The sequence below is a fragment of the Schistocerca gregaria genome, chromosome 7, assembly GCF_023897955.1.
Source record: "Schistocerca gregaria isolate iqSchGreg1 chromosome 7, iqSchGreg1.2, whole genome shotgun sequence".
Lineage (NCBI taxonomy): Eukaryota > Metazoa > Arthropoda > Insecta > Orthoptera > Acrididae > Schistocerca > Schistocerca gregaria.
This window is the reverse complement of record NC_064926.1, coordinates 64,856,537-64,883,607: the sequence shown is the minus strand read 5'-3', so window position 1 is coordinate 64,883,607 and position 27,071 is coordinate 64,856,537. Positions and strand designations below refer to the sequence as shown.

At 44.7% G+C, this 27,071-nt stretch overlaps 1 long non-coding RNA gene across 1 annotated transcript; it reads left to right on the top strand.

Moving 5' to 3' along the window:
* Nucleotides 1–288: 288 nt before the first annotated feature.
* LOC126282109 (uncharacterized) lies at nt 289–26,403 on the top strand. Its single transcript, XR_007551329.1, has 3 exons — nt 289–323; nt 18,973–19,128; nt 26,256–26,403. It is a non-coding gene; the product is annotated as an uncharacterized LOC126282109 (long non-coding RNA).
* The last annotated feature ends 668 nt before the right edge of the window (nt 26,404–27,071 follow it).

Here is a 27,071-nt window from a genome sequence, read left to right as displayed (position 1 = left end):
AATTAGAATGCTAGAAAGCTGCTTTTGCCTAATATGATAATGATTACGGTTCACGTCGACCATGTATATGAAAGGTTGAAGGTCCAGAAACTACAGTGGCAGTACAATTTGCACCATGTCTGCGGTTAGATATGTGTAAGATGGCTGCATGTGTCCCACTGTCGACTAATTCAAGGTCACAGGCGGCAGTTAGGGAATCTGGAAACAGATGTCGACACTAATGGCACTCCTTATATAACGCAACAGACAGAGCGGCATGCCTACAGAGCCAGCTGACCTCTACAAACATACAAACATGAGGTGTTTCGTTATTGCTGCCCTCGGTGAGTTCTTATATTGCATTACCTCATGACATGTCCGCAGCTCGTGGTCTTGTGGAAGCGTTCTCGATTCCGGCGCACGGGGTCCCGGGTTCGATTCCCGGCGGGGTCAGGGATTTTCTCTGCCCCGTGATGACTGGGTGTTATATGTTCATCATCATTTCATCACCATTGACTCGCAAGTCGCCGAAGTGGCGTCAACTAATAAGGACTTGCAATACGACGGCCGAACTTCCCCGCATGGGGCCTCCTGGTTCAACAATGCCATACGATCATTTCATTTCAGCTCATGACATGTCTTAGGTACTTGGCAAATTCGAGACGTTACTTCTACTTTGATGTCACTATTTTACTGTAAGTAAAAAGGTTATTCTTAGTTTCATTAGAAAATTTATTTACTATTTTGCATGTAACTTGTTGGTTGGATTCAGTCTCTGGGCATTACATTTGATTTTGTAAGTGTAGCCCATTTCTCGTATTTTTCTACCACTAGCTCAGAACTTCTCTTTTATTTCACTGTCGCCAAACCACCACGTAAAGTTTTAGTACTTGTAAGCAGTCTCTTCACAACTACATAGATACATCCAGTTTTCCGAGTGCAAACTATCTCGATATACGGCATTATGGAAATGAATGCTCAAATGAAGATGCAAACTACTCATGGCTGTTTGATAAACGTGTAGATGTGGGTGTTCATACAGACTTCGGACATTTTAGTTTCCATATTTCCAAAAATATCAGCACGTTGTGTCATATGGTGTTTTAACGCAGTTACCATTCACAAGGAATGTATCCTAACAGAGGTAAAACTCTATATCAACAGTAACACAATATTGAATAAAGGATGTTCTATGGATGACGTAGCTATTCATATGAGTCCATAACATGGAAAATAAAAATATACTTAACTCATTCCGTGTGAGCTCCTTTCACATTTAGAATTATTTGACCAGTTGGCGTTACATGCAATTCAACGATGCTGCATTAATGTGTAACGTTTTCTACAGTTCCCCCTCCTCCTTCTGGTTATGTTATGTATATGCCTGTGTACTTTGTTCCACTAGTCATCAAGTAGCTCTGAATAGTGCCCACCCTTAATGCAACTGCAGAAATTTGTGTTACTAAAACGTTATACCGGGATTCAGAACCCAGTACCTGCAGTCCAGGGAAAACAAAAATAGTAAGTTGAGTAATTATTGACCGAACTTAAAAAATTAAAATGCTGTCACAACCTACTTTTTAAGAGGTATGACATTATAAATGTAGCACAATAATACCCGTACTGCAATTAGAAACTGTATTTGCCTTGAAGCAGAGTATCAGACGGCGTCCAAATGTAAGGTCTTCATTCATCCAGTATTTGAAAGCACCTAGAGATTTTCAAGAAACTATACACATAATATCAGACCTTTACGAAACATTTTCTCGCTGACACCGCCACAAAATGATGAAAGAAAAAAGTTATCGCTTACTGCATTTTCGCTGTTCATAGAGTTGAACTCGAGCATAAAGCATATTGTTTTAGTTTATTACTTCTTTACTACTAACCCTATTCGCAACGCGTTTTGCACAAAGTATCAACATATATTATTTAATTCACCTGCATTGTACGACACATAGTTAAGGATATGTGTGAAAAACTAGGTTTTGCGTAAAATGTAAAACAAATTACCCTAATGTCAAACCTTTCCTAAACTTTTTCTCCCTTATTTGCTTAAAGGCAAATATTTAACATATTAACTCATTTGTAAAGTGCCGGTAGTCAGACGGTTGAAGCTCTTTAATACTTGGCCACTCTATTCTTCAAATAATCGGAGTTTTACTGGTACATTTCTAAACATGTCATTGTATTTTAACAAACAATATGTATTTTTATTGCCTGCTTTAATGTCATATCATCAAGAACAGTTTCTCTGCTGCAACTTGAAATGTACTCCTGAACTTAATAAGCAATTAATACAAAATTAATAAATACAATGTAAAATTTAAAAATGAACTTCATTCAGTAGGTACCGAAAACAGAAGATATAGTAATCCTGTTAATTCCAAACGAGCAATAGGCTTCCCATGTTTCGTTGTTATTACTCATACTTGGGCCTACCCAACAGACTGTGTACGTCTCCAGTACACAGAAGGTGAAATCCTGGTAACAGTTAGCCATACGCAGATGTGCTGTTGCCATTCTCACAGTTGTCAAGCGACAAAACCTGCAATCAGTTGGAGGCTCGCCGCTTGCTAGAAGCGCCGTGTCTCCCAAACTCCTTACACAACGCATTCTTCGTGTTGCTTATCCTCTGTTCCTCTATTGGGCCCACAAACGTCCCATCTAGCCACGATGTGCTTTGTTTTTCTTATGAAGTTTTTTGTGAGGCGATTACCTGAGTTACTGGTGTGGCTGCACCTCATTTCCTTCTCCATTAAATCTGTGTCACACCCTTTCTTCTCTCAGTATTATAGGGAATGTCTGTTCCTGGAAGAAATTACTATCGTCAGCTCTCACTACTGTCTGCCTGTTGCACTCCCGTAGCAGACTAACATGTATTGCTCGATTTTCGGTTTATTCTTCTCAGATACCTCAGGTACGAGTCACGCTCACTGTAATTGTGAACTATTTGTCTGTAGGTCTGGAGATCTGTAATGTTCAAGAGGAAACTGTATACGCGTCCTTCAGTTGTTGATGTGTCCCAGGAATACCCTCACTTTCACCGCAGACGTCATTACATTTCTTCTTTGGTTGAATTTCCTCCATCTCTGGGACATCTCTCCTCTTCAGGCAGTGCTTCGTGCCCTCTTCTCTGAGCCAGCCGAGGCATCCGAGTTTTTTCGCTCTCGTAAAGATAAGTTATTTAGATTGTAATAAAAGTTAGTTTAGTACAAATTACTTGTTACACTGAAGCACCCAAAGAAACTGGTATAGGCATGCGTATTCAAATATGTAAATAGGCAGAATACGGCGCTGCCGTCGGCAACGCCTATATAAGACAATAAGTGTCTGGCACAGTTGTTAGATCAGTTACTGTTCCTACAATGGCAGGTTGTCAAGATTTAAGTGAGTTTGAACGTGGTGTTATAATCGGCGCACGAGTGATGGGGCACAGCATCTTCGAGGTAGCCATGAAGTGGGGATTTTCCCGTACGCCCATTCTACAAGTGTACCGTGTACATCAGGAATCCGGTAAAACATCAGATCTCCGACATCGGCGCTACCGGAAAAAATCATGCAAGAATGGAACCAACGACGACTGAAGAGAATCGTTCAACGTTACGGAGGTGCAACGCTTCTGAAATTTGCTGCAGATTTCAATGCTGGGGCATCAGTCAGTGTGCGAACCATTCAACGAAACATCATTGATATGGGCTTTCGGAGCCGAAGGCCCACTCGTATACCTTTGATGACTGCAAGACACAAAGCTTTAGCCTCGCCTTGGCCCGTCAACACCGACATCAGACTGAGCCGCGCGGGATTAGCCGCGGGGTCTAGGGCGCTGCAGTCATGGACTGTGCGGCTGGTCCTGGCGGAGGCTCGAGTCCTCCCTCGGGCATGAGTGCGTGTCTTTGTCCTTAGGACAATTTAGGTTAAGTAGTGTGTAAGCTTAGGGACTGATGACCTTAGCAGTTAAGTCCCATAAGATTTCACACACGTTTCTCACTCTTCGACATCAGACTGTTGATGACCGGAAACATGTTGTCTGGTCGGACGAGTATAGTTTCAAATTGAATCTAGCGGATGGACGTGGACGAGGATGGAGACAACGTCATAAATCCATGGACCCTGCATGTTAGCTGGGGACCGTTCCAGGTGGTGGAGGTTCTGTAATGGTGTGGGGTGTGTGCAGTTGAGTGATATGGGATCCCTAATGCATCTAGATACGACTCTGACAGGTGACACGTACGTCAGCATCCTGTCTACCTGCATCCATTCAAGTCCATCGTGCATTCCGAAGGACTTGTTCAATTCCAGCAGGACAATGCGGCACCCCACACGTCCAGAATTTCTAGAGAGTGGCTCCAGGAACACTCTTCTGAGTTTAAACATTTCCTATGGACACCAACCTCCCCAGACATGAACATTATTGAGCATATCTGGGAGGCCTTGCAACGTGCTGTTCAGAAGAGGTCTCTGCCCCCTCTTACTCTTACGGATTTATGGACAGCTCTGCAGGATTCACGGTGTCAGTTCCCTCCAGCACTACTTCAGACTTAGTCAAGTCAATGCTACGTTGTGTTGCGGTACTTCTGCGTGCTCGCAGGGGCCCTACAGGTGTACCAGTTTCTTTGGCTCTTCAGTGTAAATACTCTTTCAATGTGTATTAAAGGTATCCCTTCCCTTTAAATATTAGTCCGGAAAACGCGAAAAGGTCGTAAGGTCGGGTTCTAATCGTATATTTGTTTACGTTTTGGCACAATTAACTAAGAGAATCCCGCTAAATTGTCCCGTTTTTCTTACAAACCGCTTAATTTGACTGTGTCCATTCACTGTTCAGTTCATATTTCTAGACAGTAGCGTGAATATTAATCTTTTAAATTAATAATTTAATTTTTTATTTATAATTTTTCTCATCAGTCGATTATTTACCTTCAGTTTGCGTATATTAAAGTTACATTCCATTGTGATTAAGCTAATTTAGCGGATACTGTGAGTGAGTGCTACGTTATTGTTGTAAGCGGGAATAAATAACTTTTCACGTTGTATCATACACCTGAACTCTAACCTGTAGGCCTAATCTTTGCTATTCATAAGTAACGAAAATTCGTGTAGTGCAAAGTATGTTACGTGGTCTAATTCTATTTTTAAGCGTGTAATCTTCGTTGAAATAAGTGGTAAGTTTGGATGTTGCCTTAGGATAGTCAAAGAGGAAGCGGTAAATGGAAAACGTGGGTTGAAATTTCGCTAGGGTGTCTAGTGGGGAGCTGAACAGGGACTCAACGAGTCTCTCACGTAGGTTTTGCAAAAAAGCCACGAGAATCGCTGAGTAGGAGGCAAGTATTTGTACCCTTCAGGCTAAATTACATTACGCGAGATTTGAACTAGATAGGTTGAAGGGGGAAAAAGATCTTGGGAACTGAGTAATGGTAACAAGTAATGAGCGAAAGGAGAACACATCTTCAACTTCATCTACATTCTTCATCTATATTTCAGGTAACAGTATCGAATAAATTTGAATTCTCACCTGAAGCAGGGGGGGAAGAAACTTATCCAGCTGTAATTCACATTAGGATGCAGCAGACTTCTACCAAAGAAACTCAACGTGAGTCGGTAGTAAAAGAGAGGAGGATGAAAAGAGTCCTGTTGCTAGGCAGTAGCCTGGGAAGGGGTGTAGGCCAGATGGTACAGGACAAATCAGGGATAGGGTACCGGGCCACAGCTATTGTGAAGCCAAGTTCTGGCCTTATCCAGATGACAGAAAACAAAGGGAATTTGTGTAAAGGTTTTGGCAAAGACAATCAGGTTATTATAGCCGGTGGAGCAGGGAACATCCTGGCTAAGAACCGTAATTAAAGCATTGGCTGTGACCTGGATGAAGTTTGAGTAGCAACTACACACGCAAATGTGAGTTCTATGGAGGTCTTCCACCATGGCCAGCCCTGGGCAAACATTACTGTGTGCAGTGTGAGCACTGAGTTGTGCACGCTGCTGTTGACAAAACGAAATCTCTCGTGAGTGCAGTGCCGGTTGCTTCAATTCGAAGATGGGAATACTCGCATACGAGACACGGCCTACACTTAAGTAGGATGAAGAAAGACAGGTTGACTGAGCTTCTTGTAGATACTATATGGGGTCCAACATCATACATACAAGATCCCTGTGTTTAATGCTGTTAGAGGGTACCTTTTTAGGTTACAATCATGCTTCAGGCACACTATTTTGAAAGAACTGAAAATAACAGAAGAACCTCACAAAATGGTTAATAATGCACAGAAAAGTAAGGTTAGCTTATTTCACCGAAACATTAGCAATAATGTAGAAGAGTTTTTGTGTGTTTTAAAACTTTAGGGAGCTGTGAAAAGATACACATCCTGAGCCCGTCTGAGCACCACACAGCCACAGGGTTAGATAAGTTACACATAAAAGATTACAGTATTGCAGCTCATAACCATGTAGAAATAACATGTGAAAAAGAGTAGTTGTTAGATACATTAAGACAGGTCACAAGTTCAGAAACACTGAGAGAGGTAAATTTTGTAGTTATTAGCAAATAGAAGTGTGTGCTTTTAAATTAATGCCGAAAAATGGATCACATTTAATTGAAACTCTGTCTAGATCCCCACTGGGAAATTTAGAACTATATGAGGAAACTTTATTTCTTACTGTACTACCTGTCAACAATAGCCAGCAGTTGATAGTATGTGGTGACTTCAATGTAGGTTTTCTAAAGGATTCTCCTAGGAAAAATAATCTGGGAGCCTTGTTTGGTTCCTACAATTTGGTCTCAGTAACCAGGTTTCCAATACGGCTGGATAAAGACATTACGACTCTATAAAGTTTTCTTTGATTGAAGCTCAAAGCAAGGTAATTACTGTTTACCTTTTAACAAATGCTTCTGTCTGATCGCGATTCAGAGTTGGTTAGCATAAATAATAAAGCGCCTTACTCTGTGGATACTCCTCAATGGTTGGTTTCATTATCGAAATCGAGGCTAATAGTTTCTTATATATTAGATTATCATGATTGCTGACTGTGCTGCAATGTTGAAAGTACGGAAATCAGAATGATTAATGACTCAAGGACAAATGTTTTTAAGAATGGTTTACCGGAGACGACATGGAATGTAACTTTTAATGAACCAAATCACAACATATTGATAATAGCTTTCTGCATAAGCTAGGCAGAAATGACACCAAACAGCCATGTAAAAAACCATGGATCACTGGAGGCCTTAAAGTATCACGTGAAAGGATAAGGAAAATGTATCTTTTGGGAAGATTAGAGGCTCCGCAGTAGTTGCACACTACAAATACTACTAAAACTTACCAAGAAAGGTTATTAAAAATCAGTTCTGACAACAGACATAAGGCTATGTGGAATGTACTGAAGTGGGAGACAGGACAACCAGCCACAGACTAGGACATCATTACTACTGAATTAAATGGAAGGGCTATAAATGGTGAGTCACAGGTGGCAAATGCTTTTAATAATCATTTCTTAAATATAGTAGAAAGCATGGAGACCAATAAAGGGTAAAATTACAGCTGTATGTTGAAAATTTAACTTTCATAGAGTTCAGTCATATGAATATACCACCAAATTGTCTTTCTCTAATTAAGAAAATTATATATTCTCTCAAAAATGTAAGCCCACCTGGTTTTGATGGTGTTTCCAATAGAAGAACTAAAAATTTGTTTCCATGTAATAAGGCCAGCCTTATCTGAAATATGTAATGCATCACTGACTCAAGGCATCTTTCCAGAAAGACGGAAATATACCATTGTTAAGCCCCTCTTTAAGAAAGGTGATGACAGGGATATCAATAACTACCGACCTGTCACACTGCTGACATCTTTTCCAAAATCTTTGAGAAGCAGATTCCAGATTCTAGAATAGTATCTCACCTTAGCAACAGTAGTTTCCTTAGCAAATCCCAGTTTGTGTCCAAGAAAGGTTGCTCAATTGAGAAAGCTATTTATCATTCACTCACCAGATTTTACAAGCAGAGCCGATTGGTACTTTCTGCAGCCTCTCTAAGTCATTTTATTGTGTGAATCACAGTATTCTCCTAGATAAACTGACATTTTATGGGACTGATAGTATAGCCAACCAATGAATATCTCATATGTAACCAAAAAGAATGCAGAATGTTGTACTTAGTGATTCTACCAATATAGTCCAGGGTCGTAATACGTATATATACAAGTACAGGGTGATCAAAAAGTCACTATAAATTTGAAAACTGAATAAACCACGGAATAATGTAGATAGAGAGGTACAAATTGACACACATGCTTGGAATGACATGCAATAATTAGCATAACAAAGTAAGACAAAGCAAAGATGATGTTCTTTACAGGAAATGCTCAATATGTCCACCATCATTCCTCAACAATAGCCGTAGTCGAGGAATAATGTTGTGAACAGCACTGTAGAGCATGTCCGGAGTTATGGTGCGGCATAGGCGTCGGATGTTGTCTTTCAGCATCCCTACAGATGTCGCTCGATCACGATACACTTGCGACTTCAGGTAACCCCATAGCCAATAATCGCACGGACTGAGGTCTGAGGACCTGGGAGGCCAAGCATGACGAAAGTGGCGGCTGAGCACACGATCATCACCAAACGACGCTCGCAGGAGATCTTTCACGCGTCTAGCAATATGGGGTGGAGCGCCATCCTGCATAAACTCGTACGTTCGAGCATGTGTTTATCAGCCAGGCTGGGGATGATGCGATTCTGTAACATATCGGAGTACCTCTCACCCGCCATGGTAGCAGTTACAAAACGCACTTCCTCGAAGGAAAAAGTTCCGATTACGGTATATGTGGTAAATCCAACCGATACCGTGACTAACTCATCGTGCAATGGAGTTTCCACGACAGTTCTAGGATTTTCGGTAGCCCGAATTCTGCAGTTGTGGGGTTGACAGACCCTCGGAGCGTGAAATGAGCTTCGCCAGTCCACAACACGTTACTCAACCAATCGTAATCTTCCACCATCTTTTGGAACGCCCACACCGCAAATGCTCTTCGCTTCACTAAATCGCCAGGTAACAGTTTTTCATGATGCCGATGGATTGTGTACGGATAGCATCAGAGGGTACTCCTAAGTGCCAACCAAACAGTAGTGTATGGAATGTCGGTGCGACGTGCGACTGCACGAGCGCTGACTTCGCCGTGCATAGACGAACCTGCTACAGTGTCCCTTTCTTCCTGAACTGTCTCAGCAGCATTACCCCTTGTGCTCGGTCGGCCACTACGAGGTCTATCGTCTAAACAACCCGTGGCTTCGAACTTCAAAATCATTCTCGCCACGGCTGCATTTGTCAACGGACCTTTACCCGTTCGAATCCCCTTCCTATGGCGATAGAATCGTAACGCTGAACTAGCACATTCCTCATTCTGATAATACAGCTTCACTAAAAGCGCCTTTTCAGGTAACGTCAACATGCTGCGACTGTTGGCGCATCTGATACTCTCTCTCTCTTTTTTTTTTTTTCTTTATTGTAATTTAAAAACCTGTACAACAGGCAGGCTGTCAGCAGCGTTCTATGCTGCTCTTCAGCCAGAGGATACAAGATGAGAAAAGACAGAAAGATTACACATAGGTTACAGAACGGTGGGCAAGAAAACAGTTGACACAGAAAGGCAAACACGGAGCCGTTCACACCTGACGATAGTCCACACTTAAAACTGGTGACACGACGCACAAACACGGAAGACGGCGATGGCACAGGTGAACGATGGAGTGCGACGGTGAACACTGAACACTAAACACGACGACACACACGAGACACTGATGGCGATGATATCCGGTGCGCGAAATTCCGCGTAACGTGTGCGAGTCCAGGGATCTGCTAAGTGGGGAAGAGGGGCGGGAGTGGGGGTAGGGGGTGGAGAGGGGAGAACAAAGCCGCCAATGGCTGAGGACATGGGAGGAGGAGTAGAGGGACAGGGGAGGGGAAGCCCGGGAGAGGAGTGGGGAGAAAGGGATGAGGGAGGGAGGAAGCCCAAAGGAACAGAGACAGGAAGAGGGAAGGAGGATCAAAGTTGGTAGGAGGGGTATATGGAGGGAAGGAGGACATCATCAGGGATGGGGAGCTGGCGGAAGACACCTTGGGAGAGGGTAAGGAGGGTAGAGAGATGGAGACAGGGTGGGACGTAGGAAAACAGGCGCGGCAGTGGGCAGGGGCGGGAGAGGATGGGCGAGACAAGTGGGTGAGGAGGGTCGAGTTTGCGTGATGTGTACTGGATGCTTAGCCTCTCAAGGAAAAGGAGAAGGTGGGGGAATGGAATGAGATCATACAGGATCCGCGTGGGGGAGGGGAGACGGATGCGATAGGTGAGGCGGAGAGCATGGCGTTCAAGGATTTGGAGGGATTTGTAAAAGGTAGTGGGGGCAGAGATTCAGGCCCGATGGGCGTAACAAAGGATAGGGCGGATGAGGGATTTATAGGTGTGGAGTATGGTGGAGGGGTCTAGACCCCACATACGACCGGAAAGGAGCTTGAGGAGATGGAGACGGGAGCGTGCCTTGGCTTGGATTGTCCGGAGATGTGGGGTCCAGGAGAGTCGACGGTCGAGGGTGACGTCAAGGTACTTGAGGGAGGGGGTGAGGGCGATAGGACGGCCTTAGACAGTGATACAGAAATCAAGGAGGTGGAAGGAAGGGGTGGTTTTGCCTACAATGATCGCCTGGGTTTTGCAGGGATTGACCTTGAGGAACCACTGGTTGCATGAAGCGGTGAACCGGTCGAGATGGGATTGGAGAAGGTGTTGGGAGCGCTGCAGGTTGGGGGCAAGGGCAAGGAAGGCGGTGTCATCGGCAAACTGGAGAAGGTGCACGGGGGGTGACGGCGGCGATGGGCGAAGGTTTGGAGCTCGAAGAGGAGACCGGAATGCCATACGTGGTCATAACCACGTTCGAGGTCCAGGGAGAGGAAGATTGCAGAGTGATGGGAATTAAGCTGTTCAGAAAGGAGATGAGTGAGGTGAAGGAGAAGGTCATCGGAAAAGAAGGATGGCCGAAAGTTACACTGGGTGATGGGAAGAAGGCGGTGCTGGCGGAGATGCTAGTGGATGCGGCGGGTGAGGATAGATTCGAGGACCTTGCTGAAGATCTAGGTAAGACTGATGGGACGGTAGGTTTACCAGGTTTAAGGAGCATCAGGATACGTGAGGTTTTTCACAGGTCGGGGTAGTAACTGGTGGACAAGACTACATTGTAGAGCCTGGCCAGGGTGGAGAGGAAAGAGACAGGAGCTTCACGAAGGTGACGGTAGGTGACACGATCGTGACCAGGAGCGGTGTTGCGTTTGGTGCGGAGTGTGGCAGTGAGATCCCGTGTAGTGATAGGGGCATTGAGTTCTGTGTGTGCAATGTTGTCCAAGTACTGGAAACCAGGCGCTAGGGGAGGGACAGAGGTGTCAGTTCGATCGCGGACATCGGGGAAGAGGGAGTAATCGAACTGGGGATCATTGGGGATGGAAAATACATCGGAGAGGTAGGAGGCAAAGTGATTGGCCTTACTAAGGGTGTCAGGGAACGGGTGATCATCATGGAGGAGAGGATAGTAGGCGGAGGGTTTAGTTCCAGTAAGGCGAAGGAAGGCTGACCAAAACTTGGACGAGTTGATAGGTAGGGTGGCACTCAAACGGGTGCATGTCTGTCGCCAGTCCCGGCGTTTCTCGGCCGCGAGCAAATTACGAATGTGTCGCTGGAGTTGCCGGTGGCGTCGTAATGTGTCCGAGTCACGCATATGGAGGAAGGCACCGTAGAGACGACGGGATTCACGGAGGAGGAGGACAGCCTGTGGGGGTAAGGTAGGACGGTGGGGGTGGATGGCGACAGTAGGGATGTGGGCCTCCACGGCCTCAGACAAGGTCTGCTGGAGAAAGTAGGCGGCATGGGTTACATCGTCAGGGTGGCGGTAGGTGAAGGGGTGGCTATCGACCTGAGAGGGTATCCCGGTAGGCATTCCAGTTGGCATGGGAATAATCATGGATATACTTTGGGGGGGAGTCATTACGAGGGTTGGGGCGGGGGAGTAGACCGTCGGAAACGGTGAGGAGGACAGGGAGATGGTCGCTACCAATAGGTTCCAGGACATCCACCGTTATGCGGCCAAGGAGGTTAGGGGAGGGAAGGATAACATCGGGAGTGGAGTCGGATTCGGGATGGGGATGGGGATGAGGTCCCCTTGAAGGGAGGAGAGGAACCGATGCCACCGCCGTAACTGGGTGGCGGAACGACTATGGATGTTGAGGTCGGCGGCGATCACGTAGGAGGAGAAGGTACGGTCAATGTGGGAGAGGAAGTCGAAGGGAATAGGGACGTTAGGGCGGACATAGATGGTGGTGCAGGTGACAGTAAGGCCAGGGAAGAAGAGACTAAGGATCAGGTTTTCGGTGGGGTCAGGAAGGAGAGGTTGGAGCCGTACTGGGATCTGGCGGTGGTGACCAATGGCAACTCCGCCACATGCAATCGGGAGGGGATTATCGGAGCGGTGAAGGAGGTAGGTCGACGTGTGGATGGTGTGGTGGGGTTGGAGGAAAGTTTCATTGAGGAGGAAGGCATCCACGCAGTGGGTGGCAAGGGGGTGCAGGAAGAGGTTCTTGTTGGCGGGAAGGGAGCGGATGTTGTTGAAAAGGATACGGTGCTGTCGCGCCATGACAGGGATTTAGACAAGGGTGTCAAGACGGGAGAAGGTCAAATGGGCCTGGTTGTTGGAGTAGGTGGCATACATTTTCAAGTGGAAAATGGAACAGGCGGCGAGAGAGACCTGTTGAAGGGTGCGAGGGCGCTGGAAAGGGTGGACGTTTTGTAAGACAATGGTGAGGAACCTGATGATGTTCTCAGAGGTGGGGGAGGAGGGGGGACGAAGGGAATTGCCAGGAGGGGTGGGAGCATCCAGAGGACGGACAGGTACAGTGAATTCAGGAGTGGTCGGAGGGGGTCGGGCTTTACACTTTTGGGAGTAGGTTGGATGGGGGAGATTGCAGATATTGCAGGAGGGAGGGGATTGTAGGTTAGGGCACTGCCAGAGGAAGTGCGTTTGTTTACAATGCGGGCACGTGGGGGGGTCGCGGCACTCAGCTGTTGGGTGTGCGTTATATTGCAGACACCTCTGGCAGCGCAGGGATTGAGGAGGATAACGGGAGGGGTCGACCTTATAGCGCTGGTGGAAGAGGAGGGCACCCTCCTTCAATAGACGGTCAATGGAGGGGGCGTCCTTGGAGAAAACCCGCATAAGGCGGGTGGGGCCGGACCAGTTGAAAATGCGGCGGACCGCCCGTACCTCCAGTGTGGGATGCGCCTTGAGCTCCGCCAACACCTCCTCCTCCGTGATCGTCAGACTGAGCCGAGAGATCACAGCAGTGAGGGTCGGCGGGCGACGCGGGGGTTGGGGTTGCCGGTTGGGGTATGGAGAAGGAGCAGGGGTGAGGGAAGCGTTGGGGCCAAAACGGGTGATGGGGAGGCGGGAGAGGATGTCAGTATGGAGGGTAGGGCTGGGGGAGGAGATGAGAACGGAATCCCGTCTGGGAGTGAGGAGAGAGACGAGGGCACCAGGGACGTGTTGACGGAGGAGGAGGGAGAGAATCCGGGCCTCGAGAAGGGAAGGATCCGGACGGGAGAGGAGGTATTTGTATAAAGAAGGGGAGGAGGAGGAGAAAGCGGAGGGAGCAGGGGCAGGTGGGGTGACATCCATGGCATCCTGGGAGGGGGAAGGAGGACGGGGCGGGGCCTTTTTGGGAGCAGAGGAGGTGGCGGTGCCACTAGGGTGTTTAAAGGCGGTAGAAGGGTGGGTGGTGACATGAGGGATAGGAGCTATAGGGAGGTGGCAGGAACGGCGTGGACGCAGCAGACGGCGCCAGAGATGGTGACAGTGAAGGCGACGGCGGTGGCGGTGACGGCGAAGGCGATGGGGAGAGTTGGTCGTGGGCAGTGGCCCGACGGGCCACCACCCTAGCTGCTGCAGTAACAGGCTGAGGGAGTGGGGGGAAAGGATCACAGGGAGAGGAGTGGGAGGAAGAAGCTGGAGTGGGGGCGACAAAGAGCGAAGGCGAAGGGAGAGTGAGAAGAGGAGGGATGGAAAGAGGGGAGTGTGACTGGGCACACCATGTAATGGTGGTGGTGGCGGCAGAGGGGAACGTGTAGACTATGGCTGTGGTGGTAGTGGTCGTAGTGGTGGTGGGAGCTGACATGATGACAAGGATATAGAAAAGTACACAGGACAAAATGGAAAGGGGAAGAAGAAGAAGAAGAAGAAGAAGAAGAAGAAGAAGAAGAAAACTGGGGACGGACGAAGATGAAGACGGACGAAGACGAAGATGGACGACGACCAGAGTCCCACACTGCTGGCGCGGAAGCTGAAGCTGACGCCGACTGGCAGGAATGCCGCAGCTGGCGACGCTGCCGCGGACAGGGCCGGGGCTGCTGCTGCTGCTGGAGGTCGGGGCTGACTGGCTGGCTGGCTGGCCGGACCGCTGCTGCCGGAGGGGTGGCTGGCTGCTACAGGCTGGACCGCGATGCTGGTCGGGACCGCTGCTACTACTGCTCCTGCTGCTGCTGCTGGCTGGCTGGCTGGCTGGCTGGCTGGCTGGCTGGCTCGCACCTGAAACCGTAGCGTTGCAATTAGTGCGTGGACTAAACAATCGAAGGGCGGTAACCCTATGAAAGACCGCCGGAGAATGAATGGATTCTCTCTTGTTTTCTTTTTCCTTTATTGTTATTTTAATACCTATACAAACAGGTAGGCTGGCAGCGGCATGCTACCCCGCTCTTCAGCCATAGTGTTGACAATGACAGAACACAGGTTGGAGGAACAGAATGAACATAGTGACGGGCTAAAAAATAGTGGTCACAGATATACAAGAAAAAAAAAAACACGGAGCCGTTCACACTCGACGATAACGACACCGAAATCACGTCGACATGGCACACAGAACACTGACGAATCCGATGGCACAAGTGAACGTAGAAGCGTGACGGCGGACACTAAAAACACAAAACGACGTCACACACACACGAGACACACATGGCGATGATCTCCGGCGCGCGAAAGTCCACGTAGCGTGTGCGAGTCCGGGGACCTGCCAAGAGGGGAAGAAAGGTGAGGGGGGAAAGGGTGGGGAGGGGAGAACAAAGATGCCAATGGCTGAGGAGATGGGAGGAGAGGGAGAGGGACAGGGGAGGGGAAGCCCGGGGGAGGGGTGGGGAGAAAGGGAGGAGAGAGGGAGGGTGCCTAAAGGAACAGACAGAAGAAGAGGGAGGGAGGATCAAAGTTGATAGGAGGGGTAGATGGAGGGGAGGAGGACATCATCAGGGAGGGGGAGCTGCCGGAAGCCACCTTGGGAGAGGGTAAGGAGGGTGGAGAGATGGAGACCGGGTGGGACGTGAGAATACAGGCGCGGCAGCGGGCTGGGTTGGGAGAGGATGGGCGAGACAAGGGGTGAGGAGGATCGAGTTTGCGGGAGGTGTACAGGATCCGTATTCTTTCAAGGAAAAGGAGGAGGTGGGGGAAAGGAATGAGATCGTACAGGATCCCCGTGGGGGAGGGGAGACGGATGCGATAGGCGAGGCGGAGAGCATGACGTTAATGGATTTGAAGGGATTGATAAAAGGAAGGGGGGCGTAGATCCAGGCTGGATGGGCGTAGCAGAGGATAGGGCGGATGAGGGATTTATAGGTGTGGAGGAGGGTGGAGGGATCCAGACCCCACGTACGGCCCGAAAGGAGCTTGAGGAGGCGGAGTCGGGAGTGTGCCTTGGCTTGGAGTGTCCGGAGATGGGGGGTCCAGGAGTGGTGACGGTCGAGGGTGACGCCAAGGTACTTGAGGGTGGGAGTGAGGGCGATAGGACGGCCATAGATGGTGAGATAGAAATCAAGGAGGCGGAAGGAAGGGGTGGTATTGCCTACAATGATCGCCTGGGTTTTGTAGGGATTGACCTTGAGCAACCACTGGTTGCTCCAATTGGTGAACCGGTCAAGATGAGATTGGAGAAGGTGTTGGGAGCGCTGCAGGGTGGGGGCAAGGGCAAGGAAGGCGGTGTCATCGGCAAACTGGAGAAGGTGGACGGGGGGTGACGGCGGCGGCATGTCCGCCGTATACAAAAGGTATAGAAGGGGGGAGAGGACGGAGCCTTGGGGCTCACCGGCAGAGGGAAAAAAGGTGTAGGAATCTGAGTTATGGATGGTGACGTAGGAAGGACGGCGGGAGAGAAAGGAGCCGATCAAACGGACGTAATTAATGGGAAGGGCGATGGTTTGGAGCTTGAAGAGCAGACCAGAATGCCATACGCGGTCATAAGCACGTTCGAGGTCCAGGGAGAGGAAGATTGCAGAGCGACGAGAATTAAGCTGTTCAGAAAGGAGATGAGTGAGGTGAATGAGAAGGTCGTCGGAAGAGAAGGAAGGCCGAAAGCCACACTGGGTGATGGAAAGGAGACGGTGCTGGCGGGGATGCTGGTGGATGCGGCGGGTGAGGATAGATTCCAGGACCTTGCTGAAGACCGAGGTAAGGCTGATGGGACGGTAGGAGGAGACGGCGGATGGCGGTTTACCAGGTTTAAGGAACATCAGGATACGTGAGGTTTTCCACAGGTCGGGGTAGTAACCGGTGGACGGGATTACATTGTAGAGCCTGGCCAGGGTGGAGAGGAAAGAGACAGGAGCTTCACGAAGGTGTCGGTAGGTGACACAATCGTGACCAGGAGCGGTGTTGCATTTGGTGCGGAGTGTAGCAATGAGATCCTGTGTAGTGATAGGGGCATTGAGTTCTGTGTGTGCAATGTTGTCCAAGTGCTGGAAACCAGGCGCTAGGGGAGGGACAGAGGTGTCAGTTCGATCGCGGACATCGGGGAAGAGGGAGTAATCGAACTGGGGATCATTGGGGATGGAAAATACATCGGAGAGGTAGGAGGCAAAGTGACTGGCCTTACTAAGGGTGTCAGGGAACGGGTGATCATCATGGAGGAGAGGATAGTAGGGGGAGGGTTTAGTTCCGGTAAGGCGACGGAAGGCTGACCAAAACTTGAACGAGTTGATAGGTAGGGTGGCAGTCAAACGGGTGCATGTCAGTCGCCAGTCCCGGCGTTTCTCGGCCGCGAGCAAATTACGAATGTGTCGCTGGAGTTGCCGGTGGCGTCGTAATGTGTCCGAGTCACGCGTGTGGAGGAAGGCACGGTAGAGACGGCGGGATTCACGGAGGAGGAGGACGGCCTGTGGGGATAAGGTAGGACGGTGGGGGTGGATGGCGACAGTAGGGACGTGGGCCGCCACGGCCTCAGACAAGGTCTGCTGGAGAAAGGAGCCGGCATGGGTTACATCGTCAGGGTGGCGGTAGGTGAAGGGGTGGCTATCGACCTGGGTGGAGAGGGTTGGATTCTCTCTCTCATTACAGCTCCTTTTATACAATATTGTCATGCGTAGTCACTGACGTTTTGCTGTCCAGCGCCATCTGTCGGACATTTTGCAAACTTTTTTTTTGGTTCCAATAAAGCCCCATGTCATTCCAAGGATGTCTGTCAATTTTTACCTCTCTATCTACATTATTCCGAGGTTTATTAAGTTTTCAAATTTACACTGACTTTTTGATCACCTGGTATATCTTTTCCTAAAAGAATCATTGACTTGTTTTCTGTGTACGGTCTCACTCTCAGTTTTAAAAAGACACAACATAATCAACATATCGCCCATACTGATGAGAAATTAAACTGGTCGAAGCACATCTTCAAACTTCTAAAACAGCTTACTTCAGCCATATTTGCGCTCAGAAAAATTTGCAAATCTTCGCGAGAGACAAATCAGTAAGTTGACTGTTTTGCCTATTTTCATTCAATGATGTCATATGGATTAATGTTCTGGGGGTAACTCATTTTCAAGAAAGAAAATCCTCATTGTGTAAAAGTGTGCTGTAAGAATAATATGTGATGCTCACACACAATTATCTTGTAGATATGTGTTTAAGGAGCTGGGCTCTCTACAGTCTATCACAATTGCTCGAAACATAGCACACTTGCAGAAGAAACAAAAATTTTGAGGTATGAGCGTCTAGTATCCATTTCGAATACTTTATCAAAGAGGTAACCAGTTTCAGCCAACTCAGTTTCCTTCTTAAGACCCGTAATCCGAGTACTTGCAATATATTAGACATTTAGATATTGTACAGACTACTGAGCACTCTCACACAGTGCGTAGAAACTGCGCAAAATCACATGTGTATGATGATCTGACACTTCCTGAGGTAATAATCATGAGTAATATAACACGCCAACTTGCGTGACATGGGGACCAGTAGAAGTTGTGCTGGTGACGGAAACAGGTCTGTTTCCGCACAGTATCTAATATGTTCCAAGTTTGAGGGCTATGGAACAGAAGATGGTCATTGAGGTACCTGGAACTGGTTGTCAATGTAACAAAATTTGCGATCTTGGTAATAATGTGTTCTAAAAGGATGATGCTATACTCATGGCCTCCCACCTCATATATATATGGTATTAGCACAGATTCTGTGATAATCGGTACCTTAATATGTACTCACTGTAGTGTGTTAGTTGTTTTTTCTCTGCATCAATTACAAGTAATTTACCACATAATGTTTACTGCACAATCGGAACTTCACTGTGAAGTGGATGACCCCTGGAAATATAGACTATAGATTTTGTAATTATGTGTCACACTTCAATCCCCGACCTGCTACCTCGGAGAAAATAAACATTAATCACCTGCTTGTGCCACATGTACTTGGGAGATATTAGCTGTCCTAGAAACATACTAGTCATGACAGCCGTATTTATTAGTTTGCAAATGGAGCAAATACGGATGTAATGTTGTTTAATACATTGTCCTCAGTCGTCTATAGAAATATGTGTATACTCCTAACATCCTGAATACATATTGAAAGCTGTAAAAAATGGCCTTTATTTATTAGACGATCAAGATCTATGTTTGGAAAATGAAATGTTGGACTGTCTGCTACTATTTCTGCATTTTTGTTTTGCAGTGCTACTAGTGGGTCGGGCGTGCTGTGATGCGGCCTGTCCACAGATCTGTGCAACAATTTTAAGTCCTGTGAAGGCTGTCTGCAAGGGAGGCAGCGAAGTCAAAACCTTCTCAAACCCATGCATGTTGACTGCTTGGAACTGCGAGCAAAATGACGGTATCGACATGATTACTATACGTCTACTGTTATTGTTGGTGTTGGTGTTTTTCTTGATATATGTGTTAGTGTGGGAAAGCTTAAGCGATATGAAATTGAAAAGATCTGATTAGTATACTCAATAATTGTACTTGCTGCTACAATTTAAGAACAACTTCTTAAAAATAATGCGTTCACTGACAACTATAGAAATGATACACGCACAATGTTTGTCAGTTTGATGGTGGCCCCTGACAAAACACCTAGTTTCGCACTGATTTGTACTGACTCATATCAAGGGAAATGATCACTCAGTAAAACGTATGACTATTGTAACATCACTCTAATTTTCCAACTTGCAATACAAAATCAGCGGTACAACACATAAATCAAGTGAGACGACACTGAAAAGCAAAATTGCGGTTTTACTCCTGAAATGTTACCATAGCCACCCACGAATGCCTCTTGCAAACACATCTGCTCATTTACGTGTGGTATGAGGAAAAAACGATGTTGCTTTCGGGGTTGATGCTGGCTCTACTGAAACGTTTCATTCGTTAAAATGTGGTATTGTGAAGAGTTGGGTCCAAGTAAAGCATGAGCGCCATTAAATCACATTTTATCGTCGCAGCACTACCACCAAAATTTTCAGAGAAGGTTAAATTTTGAACGATAATAAATATCTCACAGCACCATCACAGGCATGTTACTATGAAGCCATGCAGATGAGATTGATTCCCACGTGCCTCATTTCGTACTCATACACTATGTTCCGTAACTCATCAGAGCTGTTCGAATGCAACACATAAGAATCCCTTACACAATCAAGTAACTCCGTTGACTGCCTCAGCGTCAAGTGGTGTTTAGGTAGATAAACTAGTCACGAAAGCAAATGGATTCTGACTCGTAAAAATCTACAGATTGGAGCAGGAAGGTTGTGTGTCATTATAGAAGTTTCCACACAACCGAGCAGCTACTGAGACAACCCTCATCCACCATATGTTGTCACCACATGTCTGCCACACAAAGAGCTAAACACAAGATGTACGAGTTTACTGATCAGTGCGTCACACACGCGACACTTAAATACCACTGCTTAACGAATCAGAATATGGCTGTTCCAAAGCGATAGTGACAAACTTCAAGGGCTTGTAGAATGTGTTGTTAGGAACAAACTGAGGATGAGAACCCACATCCAGAAACGTCATCCAACTATGCTACAGAGCGTCAAGTTATAGGTGCCGCCGCATGTATCTAGGCCACCACTTTGGTAGTATATATGACTTTGTACACCGGCGGACCGTAGATGGAACGCCTCGCAATTTTGTTTGTTGGTCAGTTATCGCAACTGATTGCCACGATCATCAGTGGAAAAGATGGAACTAGCTGCTGCGTAGACAGGCATTGTCTCCTACAATTCGATTCTTCGTTGTCTCGGTGGATTATGGTTTTGGTCACAAGTTTCCAAGTGTAGTTTATTTGTCTCCTGGAATGCTCTAAAATTTGTGATGTTTTTCGTTACAGAGGAGAAAAATAAAATGCGGATGGAGATCTATCTCCAAAATCATATTCCACTGAGACAAAAGAGCAGTGTATTCACAGGAGAAAAGACTTGTCTACACAGCAGGTAGCATCGTATTCTCCAATGGCGATCGTGAAAATCAGTCGCGATCGCTGAATAACAAACAGAATTGCCAGATGTTCTGCCTACGTTCGTCAGAGTAAAAGTCACATTTGCTGCAGAAGGGGTGGCCTAGCAGGCAGGCGTCAGCGTCTGTAACGTCAACACTCTGCACCATCGTTGGACGACGTTTCTGGATACAGGTTCCTATCCTCAGTTTGTTCCTCATGACACTCTCACAAGCCCTCGAAGTCTGTCAGTATCGTTTTTTAACACCCTGTAGATCAAAAATGTTAACAGAAAGCACTGAAACGGAAAATGTAAGATGCAGTTACGAACCGACATGTCACCTCACGACAACACAAATCACTGACTTTACAGCATGCTAAAGTGTGCCTTCTCCAGAGTACCTATGGTCTACTGACCTGCTCATTTGCACTATACGTTACCCACTGAATTCGTCTGAGATAAATTTACCAACCGGCCTTATCATCATAGCCCTTCTACAACGACTGTTGATGGTCACATCTAGATTACAGTGAAATTCCCTAGAAACAGATATAAGGTGACTATTCGAAGAGTACACTAAATCAAACACCTTAAAAATACTGCTGAAAACTTTTGAAAAGTTGACTACCATCTATACTAAAAACCTAAGTGGTCAACCAGTCACGCAGTGTCAGTTGAAAGTTGCCTGTCTAACATCTTTCAGGGGCAACAAAAATTAGTTTCTCAGTATTTGTTATAATTATTGACCAGATTTTAATTTTTAAAATTCTTTCATAGTGTACTCATTAACATCTATGGTCTTACGTTAAAGATTTAACACAATAAATCAAGTATTAAAGTTAGGATCTGTTAAAACATCTGGAGGCCAACTGACATGCATCGTTATACTAACCCAGTATGAGAGCACTTTCACTAACTTTATCTCGCAGGCTCCCCCACAGAATAACGAAAGGAGAAAGTTTAGGAAGGTGATTCTCGTATGACTTCCCGAATTACCGAATTAATAACATGAACATGAGTGTCATTAGAATTGAAATGTTTCATTTGTTTGCATGCAAATACACCAAAAAGAATGAAACCAACATTATCACAGTTTAGCTTTTTCAATTATAATAGTTTTACATGCTTAACCCATAAAGTCCCAAATCAATTTTTTTTAAATTGAATTTTTTATTCCTTAATTATAATGTACGTAGTGTATGAACCACAAAAAGTACGAAAATAGCCAAAGAATATTTTTGATACATGCTGATATAATGGCCGTCCTAAAATAGGACGCTGGTATCTAACAGTATCGAATAGCATACTAAACTGTATTCAAGTCTTGACTATTTATTTCTTGTGAAATGGTACAAAACATTTCACACACAGTGTTACACGGCATTTAACACAATATGTTTTTGGTTTCCCGTTACATTTAGCTCTTACATATCTTCTTTGCGTGCTTCTTTTGTCAATCATATGACCAATTCCATCAAAACCTGAAGTCTAGTATCACTCTCAACTGACTTGATGGGTATTCCATTGGACGTCCAATATTCGGTCTTCCAGTGTCCAGTTTTCGGTATGTAACTGTAACAGCACGTCTGAAATCCAGTAAATCCAGTGCATTTTTCCCATGTACTAGTCTGTGGAAGAGCCAGGCATTTACGAGGGCCATTTCCAGCATACGTGTAAATAGGACCCAGTACCATGTTTCCCTCTAATTACCGTCGTATATGTTTTCGTTCATCAGTTCTTCAAACATCTCCTTCGAAGTCAAGGAAGAAAGTTGTTCCATCAATTCCTCTCTCTTTGTGCAGATGTCATGCTCACTAGTTTGAGACAGCTTTGTATAAACTGGAGGTGTCTTTTTCCAATTGCTTTTCTCATCAGTAAGACGTCTCTTCTTCGATTTATTCCTGGAAACATGGGATGTACTTGGCAGTGAAGTTTTGCATACAGTTTCTTCGTTATTCTCTGATGCAACAAAATGTAATTCAATAGCCCCTCGCACATCTGAGAGTTCCACGGTTCCAGTAACATCGCCTGGACCTTCTTTTTCGTCCATCATACAGTCTACTTCATGAGGACATACGGTGATATCAGTATGGTCCTGATCATCTGACACCGCATTATAGAATGTGTCACTGTTTATTATTTCTTCTACTTCTTCGTTAGTGAGTATCTATCTCGTCTGAAGACCATTATAATCTATATAAAATGAAATGAAATAAAATAAAGTGAAATGAAAGAATAATTCATTAGCACAAACTACAGAAAAGGGAATGTGTAAATACCTCTGTCCATCTGGAACTGTATTATTTACTAATGGGTAACATATTCATAAATATACTTTTATATACAGGGTGTTACAAAAAGGTACGGCCAAACTTTCAGGAAACATTCCTCACACACAAATAAAGAAAAGGTGTTATGTGGACATGTGTCCGGAAACGCTTAATTTCCATGTTAGAGCTCATTTTAGTTTATTCCACCTACGCTAAATGGAGCACGTTACCGTGATTTCATACGGGATACTCTACCTGTGCTGCTAGAACAAGCGCCTTTACAAGTTCGACACAAGATGTGGTTCATGCACGATGGAGCTCCTGCACATTTCAGTCGAAGTGTTCGTACGCTTCTCAACAACAGATTCGGTGACCGATGGATTGGTAGAGGCGGACCAATCCCATGGCCTCCACGCTCTCCTGACCTCAACCCTCTTGACTTTCATTTATGGGGGCATTTGAAAGCTCTTGTCTACGCGACCCCGGTACCAAATGTAGAGCCTCTTCGTGCTCGTATTGTGGACGGTTGTGATACAATACGCCATTCTTCAGGGCTGCATGAGCACATCAGGGATTCCATGCGACGGAGGGTGGATGCATGTATCCTCCCTAACGGAGGACATTTTGAACATTTCCAGTAACAAAGTGTTTGAAGTCACGCTGGTACTTTCTGTTGCAGTGTGTTTCCATTCCATGATTAATGTGATTTGAAGAGAAGTAATAAAATGAGCTCGAACATGGAAAGTAAGCGTTTCCGGACACATATCCACATAACATAATAACTGAAATAATAACACCAAGTCCCAGTGTCCTATTTCGAGTACACCAAATTTTATAGCAATGGAGAACAATAAATGTAACACCAGTTGAGCTAACAATGCAAGTAGTTTAAAAGACACATTGTTATCTATAAATAATCACAAAAAGATATTTGCCACATATTTCAAATATTACTAAATTGTCGATGAAGTAAATACCTGTAATAACGAAAAATGTGCCTTAGTATTCAGTAATCAATTAATGGTAGGATATATTACTTTTAATTTCCTCTAAGCCAACATTTGTTATAAAAAGCATCAACAAATGACGTAGAACAGTAATAGTTGCAAATTAATGATTTATTGTGTATTTACAAATAAATATGTGCTCTGTCCTCAAAATGGGACACTGGTACTTAATGGGTTAACGTCAAATATTTAACAGATTCACTCATTTCTAAAGAAATCAGACGCTTGAAGAGGTTTCATAGACGGCATTTCGATTCTGTAAGGAATCAAGGTTGGGGAGGACAGTGGTTTTGCTGGTGACTGGGTACACAGTTGGCTAAGTAGAAATGGATGAGGAATTTTCGTTTAAAAATGAACCGTACATTCAGCAAGCTACATTTCCATATGCACTGGAAAATCGCTATGTATATACAGGTTACTGTTTTATTCCATTCAACCACGTTTAAAATCACTTGTTAGCTACTTAACAAATTGAAATTGGAGATAATCATACTGAAATAAGAGATAGCATACAGTTTTGTAATCCAAGTTAGTTCTGGGTTGTAATGTTTCTAATTTGTGAAACATTTTTTGTTGAATCACTTGTATCATTTTTACAACATACAGTAAATATTTTACCACAAAGAAATTTCTTCATTATGCATGTTTCAACTTATAAACGAGTGACCAAATCTGTTTTTTCTTATTGACTGGCAGGGATGGCAGCAAGAGGGACGCTTAATAGCCTTTTTTGAATTTTATTTTCCAATACAAAACCCTTCTGTAACAATTATATCCCCTGTTGACTGTAGATCATCTGACAGAAACCTCTGACCATAGCCTGGTATGTTGGCAACTATTTTGAATGAACAGTCTTTAATATCCTTGTAATATTCTGTTTTCAAAGTCTGGGATTAATAATTGTCATATAAATTTTCACAGCATTAAAATTCAGGTAGATGTCAGAGTAGAGTTATATTTTTAACAGTATGATAGAACACGTTAAATATTTTGTGAGAAGTACAACGGATTTCATGAGTAAATTAAACAATGTTTTATTTCTCAACTTCTCTTTCTCATGCGAAATGTGTGTTTGGATGAAAATGTTTAACTAGAACACTCAGGGTTAGTGCATTTTTTTAAAAAAAAGTGAATACAATGATTCCTTTAAAGAAATATATTGAAGCTGTAGAATAGTGCTCATAGAAAAAATGTAGGATCCGATGGTGGTTTTTAAACGATCTTTGGATAATTCCTTAAACAATATTACAATGATCTGAGGCACCGAGTACTATAAGAATCCAAAATACAGTAAAGAAGTTTGGAGAAAAATATATATTTGAGAAAATCAAATTTGTAGGAAAACAACATGTCACATAGGTCTGAATTATATTTTTTTAACCAAGCCTCAACATAATATACTTCCTATGATTAAATAATGTACTAACTTTGTGTTAGGAAATATTAATTAATACTTAAGATTACATTTATTATTGACGTTAATCCACAACATGTTCATATATATAGGCTAGTGATAATAACGTCTTTTGACACTTGTAAAGTTTGCAAATAATGTGAAACTAGAATCAGAACATGAAGAATAGGTACTAAATGCAAAAGACATACAATTATAACCTATTCCAGCGCTTAACGCGACTCGTTGTCATTTTCATTAAGCGCATTCTGTGGATTCATGTTCAAATAAAACTGCCGGTACACCTACGACTATGAGGCATTACTACCGCGTACGTGATGTAGACACTAAATTATATTTCAACACTAGACAACTATTGAACAGAGCAGATTTACAAGATTATGCTTTGTGCTTTGGGCACATATGGAAATGAATATCCGAGATATTGGTGAGAGAATGTAAATTTTCATACATTCAGTGTGGGACTACAGACGTGCTTGGGGCAGGTTTATCATAAGATTTTCATATGGCAGAGGCATACATCCATGCTACAATCTCAAAATCTATGACGCTGTGCTTTAGGCCCTTATTGTTCACAGTTCCTCATTTGATTGCAATATAGTTAATTCTTCTACGTTTGAGTTACAATATTTCATAGTTTTGTTTCATTCTGTTGTACTGTTCTTCAGTAAATTGTACACTTTTGAGTTCTTTCCATATCCCATAGGCTCTTCTCGATGGAACACATGGAACGTGATTAAAATAATGCAAGAGTTTAAGTTCGTGTGTCAAATTTATCAAAATGATAGCACTGACAGTATATAATTTGTTGTTATTTTATGTTCCAGACTGCAAAGAAGTACCGGTAGCAGTAACTTAATGCAACTAAGAAGGAGAAAGCTGCTTAAGATGCAATTATAGTGTGTAGTGCCAAAGTTCTGCCATGTTTCAGTTGCTGTCATTAAAATATAATCAAGTGATTGCCATGTTTTGCCACATGCTTGTTTCCTGTTCCTTTCCAATTTGTTTGGATTTCTTACAGGCAGCTGAAGGGTGATGTCTGTACTGTAGATAGTGTGTTATCCTTAGTCTGTGGAATACTGTTTAGAATGACAGCGAACGAATATTCACACCCCTACGGAATACGATGTCATCTATTTGTATTCTGCTTCTGAAACGAGCACACAGCATCAAAGAAGCTGCAGTCAAACGTACATCATACTACACATAATAAAGTGTACAAACTAAGGCTTTATAATACGAGATTGTGCTGACGGGAGAAGCTCCCTATTGTACCCCCTTCAGATTTAGCAATAAAATGTCCCAGTGATCAGCCTATGTAAAACTGATCACAGATAAAGCATGAAAGCAGGAAGAAGGTGTACTGAACTGTGAAAATAAAAACGAAATACAAAAGTGAACGGCCTAAGCTCAAGATGTGCAACACCAAGAGAATTCCAACAATCACCGCGTTGTGTTTGTGTGGTCACTGCTCTGGACGGCAAAGCGAAACATCTGTGTTCAGATCTCCCTTGTGCCTCTTTCTTTTCACAAAATTATGAACATTTCGTCCTGTCGTTGACTTGTCTGTCCTTCCACCGTAGTTTTGGCAATTTTCTTACTGTACAGTGGGTATACAATAAGAACTGTCTGGTAATAATATA